This window comes from Xyrauchen texanus, chromosome 48 (genome assembly GCF_025860055.1).
Source record: "Xyrauchen texanus isolate HMW12.3.18 chromosome 48, RBS_HiC_50CHRs, whole genome shotgun sequence".
Taxonomy (NCBI): Eukaryota; Metazoa; Chordata; class Actinopteri; order Cypriniformes; family Catostomidae; genus Xyrauchen; species Xyrauchen texanus.
The window spans coordinates 7,796,377-7,802,376 of record NC_068323.1 but is presented as its reverse complement, the minus strand read 5'-3'; positions in this window follow the sequence as shown (position 1 = coordinate 7,802,376).

Genomic DNA, 6,000 nt, shown 5'->3' with positions numbered 1-6,000 from the left:
GCTAACACACACTCTTTGGCGGAGAAGACCACCAGTTAATTAATTAATACATACTGGTTCATTAAGTTATGGTCAGCTAATCTTAAAAATGTGAGTTTATTAACCTTAGTTTTACTTTAAAGTTTTAAAATCCAACTTTAATTGATAAGTTTGTTCAACTAATTTGCCTCAAGTTGAATAAACAGCAGCAAGTGTCCTTATAGTTTTAAATTAAATGAACAGATTTATATTTAGTGCATGTTGTCAGCAGTACAGCCTGTGTTAATGGAAAAGCGCTGCAGCTAATGAAAGTAAAACTGTTTCTGTTAGTCACGAGGCAAACAGAGAATCTGTGACCACAACATTTTTACCCATATAGTTTTTTTTATATAACTATATGCTGTTTGTCCTTCACAATGTAATTGTTTTACTGTTCCAGTCATTCTCTCACACAAGCTAATTTCATCATCAATAATCAATACATCAAAAGGTTGATTTAGAGATCTGTTAAAACCTTTTAGATCCAGATTTGATCCAGACTAAATTTTAATAATGTCCCCTGATAATCCTGCCATGCATCAAAGTTCTTGCATCTCATTCGTGCTTTTATATATTCAAACATGAGGCCTCGAGATGCATCATACCACGATTGACACCATTGGTTTTCTCATGTCTTATGTTGCACACTTAAAACAGACTCCGTCTTTTCTTTTGCAACTTTATTTTGCCAGTTCTGTTGGAATGAGCTTTTTTGCACGAAGCAACACAACATCTTCTAACCTCAGCGATATAGCCTACGTTCACTTTACTCTGCTCCGCTCTCGACACCGCTACTGCGCAGGCTTATGACATCATCGTAACTGAACTTTCACCTTTCAGTAACATAAATCAGAATAATATCCAGAATATTTATCAAATGAAATTACAATGAAATTATAGTGATTTCCTTACAGAATTCTAAACATATTCCTATTCTAGGAAATTATGAAATTATAAAATAATACTTCTAGGTCGCAACACCTACAACCGAATGAGATGCGCCAATTTAATTAATACATAAAAACAATAATTAAAAAATACATAGGAATGTTCACCTACAGAACTTCCTGATCTGTGCTACCAAAAAGTAAATGTTATCATGAGCTCCCTCTAATGCTATGTATGTAAACTCCCCACTATATGCAGAAATGGAGGTAAACACACTCTTGTTGAAGCTAAAGACATTTTTAAAGATGTAAACCATGAACTGGAGATCTGGGACGTGAAGATAAAAGACACGTGATGCTCTTCCTACAGGAGAAACATCCACCTATTCACACTGATACTTTATACAGACTACATGTGACCATATTGTGTTGATCATTTCATGAAAAACTGTGAACATTTAAATTGAAATTATAATCAAATTGAGAATAAAACGCCCATGATATTTGTTTCAAACCAGAAGAAAAGAAAGCCATTAAAGAGAAAATGAAATACAAAGTAAAAGTAAAAATATGACGTGCAAATACCGTATTCAAATGACCAAAATTAATATTGGTGTAGTGTAACTAACATGTTGCCATTTTATTTTCATGTGACACAAAATACAGAAAACTGAGAATCCTCATGACTGTCAATGCCCATGCTAATCATGCTAGACTGAATTTGGTAATCATATTTATACAGTAGCACCCACCACCCACCCAGATAATAAAGGCACACTTTTAAACATGATTTGCTTGCTGTATTGACATTTGTTTTCAATTAAACAATGATAACATGAGTATATTTAAGTATGTCCAGCAGACAATAGAGATACAATGACAAAAGGTAATAACAGCTACTAAACAAAATGCAAGCGATTGACAAAATATTGGGAGCATATTGCACATTTTCATAATTTGATTTATTGATGAAGCACAGTACAAGATCCATATCTTTGGCATTTAAAAGAACACTGAGGATAATTCGTGACATATTATATAATCATTAAAGGGATATTTCAACCAAAAATGAAAATTCTGTCAATGTTAATTCATCTGCTATCCCATTAAGGAATTGTACCGTCCTTTCACACTGAATCACTCACCAAATCTTGCTGTTACAATTGAGTCCACTAGGAGGTGCTGTGGATGTGTGTCGTCAAGGTGTTGCATGAGAGAAGGAGATAGCGTGGCGTCTTTGCTATGTATGTTTACTGTATTGATATTCGGTTCTTGTTAGGGTCATACATACCATCTGATACAGATCTGCTTTTATGTGGACAAATAAATGTGAAGCGGTACAAGAAACCCTGAAGTTTATCATACTAGTATATGTGTGTGTGCATTATATGTCTGAACACAGACACAGAGCATTTTATAAAAAGCCAACTTTCACCACCAAAATGATGTGATAGCCTTTATATAGACTCCGAGTTTAAATATACGACCCTGTGCATACTCTTTATCCCTTCTGTTATGTTTAAAAATAATAACATCTGCAATGTCGGGGTCTAAAGTTACCCATATAGAGTTCAGTACACTGTAAAAAATGTCAGTAATTTTAACAGTGAAATTGTGTAAAAATGCTACAGAAATAAAATGGTAATTGATTAACAAATATTAACTGTAAAATATACAGTAAAATGTTTTAATATAGTTTAAAAGTCAATACAGTAGTTTTTACAATAAAATTATGTAAAAATTAAATAATTTAAATGTAAAAAGTATGATTTTCCTGTATAATTAATGGTAAAAAAAACAAGAGATTACATGTACTTTTTTTTTTTACAGTAAATTATTGTTAAAATTACTGTAAAAAACAGTAATCGGGCATTCCCACAATTCCCTGCATGACCCATTACATTTCATTATATTTTATGGGAATAGTTGTTTCTTCTTGTTTTTAATATCAGTTATGTACACTGGGGTGTTCTGTGTTATATATGATGTAGTTTAGTTCATGTTTACTGCATTATTTAAATCTCACATGTGTTACCATGACGGTGTTCAGTGTTTGTGTGAGTGATGTTGAGAGCTGTCACAACATGTTTATTGGTCATTGCTCCTGGAAGAGCCACTACTGATGACTTTCATGTAAACTTGTGCCCTTCTGTAGTTACTACGGTGATACCTCATAAAACAAATTCTTCATAAAGTAAACAACAGATTTTTACAGTTTAAGAAAGCATGTTCATTTTTATTTTCTTTTACTGTAAATTTAACAGAATATATATATATATATATATATTTTTATTTATTTATTTATTTTTTTACAGTGCCAGCATGTAAATAACAACCATTTTAAACTGTAAAATGTACAGGTTGTTATGTAAAGTGGTTTACATTTAACTGTGTTTTTAACTGATTTTCTTTTTCCTTACAATTGTTTACTAAGTGTACTATTTCTACTTTTACCCCGTAAGAAACACAGTATTAATATTATCAACGATGGAAAATCCTTTATCATCCTCTGCAATTACATTTGGTATAATTTGTGCCAATTTAAGTCCTTTATTAACAAAATACCCATTAAATGCATTGGTTATCCCATTCACATACATCGTTGTATTATAATTTTTTACAAAATAATTGGAATAAGCTAATTTCCCTATATTATTATTCATTACATTATTACTTTCTATGTCCCTTTCATATTATTTCTATTATAATTTTCTATAATATTTTCTATGACTGCTCCGGCCTTTCTGTGTGGAGTTTGCATGTTCTCTCCATGTCTGCGTGGGTTCTCTCCGGGTACTCCGGCTTCCTCCCACCATCCAAAAGACATGCAGGCTAGGTTAATTGGTGTCTCCAAAAAAATTGCCCTAGGTGTGGATGTGGATGTGGAGGTGAGTGTGAGTGAGTGTCTGTCTATGTGTGGCCCTGCGATGGACTGGCAACCTGTCCAGGGTGTCCCCCGCCTTTCGCCCAATGTTAGCTGGGATAGGCTCCAGCCCCCTGCGACCCTGTACACAGGATAAGCGGTTGACGATGGATGGATGGATTTTCTATGACTTCTAATTATACTTGATTTATATATATATATAATATTTTCTGCTGTTTTTGTTCTTTATTTTAAGAATTATTATATAAAATATTTTTCTTTTTTACAAGCATTTTGAAGACCTTTTGTCATCCATAATTATTTTCATATTTATATTTCTGACTATCATTAATTCTATTAATCTAACCATAAATTAATGATATGCCTTATTAACATAATTAATGTATCCCTCATCCCAGTCCTCTTTAAATGCATCAATGGCTTTCTTTGATCTATTATTATTATTCTTTTTATTCTTACTTCTATATTAAAGTTTATTATTCAACAGGTATTCAACAAGACAGCAGACTATGAAGAGTAAATATAATATGGTATAACATTTCTCTCACACTTTTTTTATTCATCTCTAAAATTGCTAGTTTTGCTTTCTATATTTTATTGCCATCTCATGCCATCTGTTCCGTTTGCTTTTGTCTTGGTGTTATTTTGTTGTTGCCCTGTTTGCATATTGTCTATAAAGAAGTTTTCTGGAATTTACTCGGTCTGCGTTTTGGTTCCTCGTTCAAACCCTGACCGTGTTCATGAGTGCATGAGAGAAGCATGTTTATATGGGATGCACATTCATGTGATCGGTGTTTTTAGTGCTGAACTACACAAGTTCTGGAGTGAACACTTGAGCCACATGATGTAGACTTTCTCATACCAAAACCAATCAATGACTTCAGAACAACTGGATTAAAAAACATTATGACAGAATTTTCAGTTTTTGGTGAACTGACCCTTTAAAGTTGACCACTAATGTGGTCCATGTAACAGAAGGTCTTTGCATTTTATTGGCTGAACAATTGAGGTAAATGTATGGATCCCTGTGAGGCAACTGTCGGTGAGATTAAAGGTTCCTCAACATCATCGTTAGTTCTGTTGTCTGAGGTATTCTCTCCGGATGTCCCTGTTACATAAAACACATCATTTTAAATGTCCAGTTATGATGATGTCATTTGACTTGTGCTAAGTTACAGCAGTCAGGCCTGGTCACTGCATAGTACGTCAACATCTTCCATTGTATTAAATAAGACAAGAAGGATGGTCTCAGTCACCATTCATTTTCATTGTATGGAAAGAGAATTCAAGAAAAGTGAATAGTGACTGGGATTGAACATTCTGCTGAAAATCTTTTATGTTCCACTGAAGATATATATATATAAATGAATATGGGTTTTGAACAACAACAGGGTGGGTAAATGATGATAGTTGTCATTCATGGCTGATCAATTCTCTCAATAGTGATGTGATGTATGTAACAGAAGGTCTGTGTGTAACCATTGGTGTTACTTTAGTTTAGTTTGAAAAGTATTTAAAAAGAAAAAAACTATATAGAAATGAATTTCAAGTGTATAATATAAAGTAGGGTGACATAATCTGCCATGCCAAAAAAGTCCCCACTATCCCCAATGTAAGTGACGCCTGTGAATAACACATTGGCAGTAAAGTTGGGAATGCTGTAGGGAATCTGTGGAAGAGAATGGAAAATCAAACCTGCCTTTTCCTCTTGATTGGAGCTGTTATTTAGGATGCCATTACTAGATCCCCCTAATACACACACAAAAAACATATTTATTCTTTCAGAATTCCAGTTATGATGATGTCATTAGTCAACATATGTTGAATGGTTTACACAAGAAAAATGTTTGAGATATATTAGAGTACTATTTCCCACTTTTTACCGACTAATGTAGGAGTTTCACTGGCCTCAGCTTGACTCCCCCCGGCATCTGAAATAACAAATGTAAGGTTATTATCAAACTGTTTAAGATCTTCCACTGTTTCACTACCCTTCTATTTGCTAATCAGCTGTGCTACAATCACAAAGTATGAGACTTCATGAACAGTTTTTAAAAAGTAAATAATGATGTGGACCAAATATGCCAAAACACTCCTGTATTTTATAGTTTATTCAGTAATACTTTATAGTAAGGTTGTATTTGTTAAAATGAGTTACCTACATAAGATAACATGAACAATGAACAATACATTTATTCATTATAAATGGGT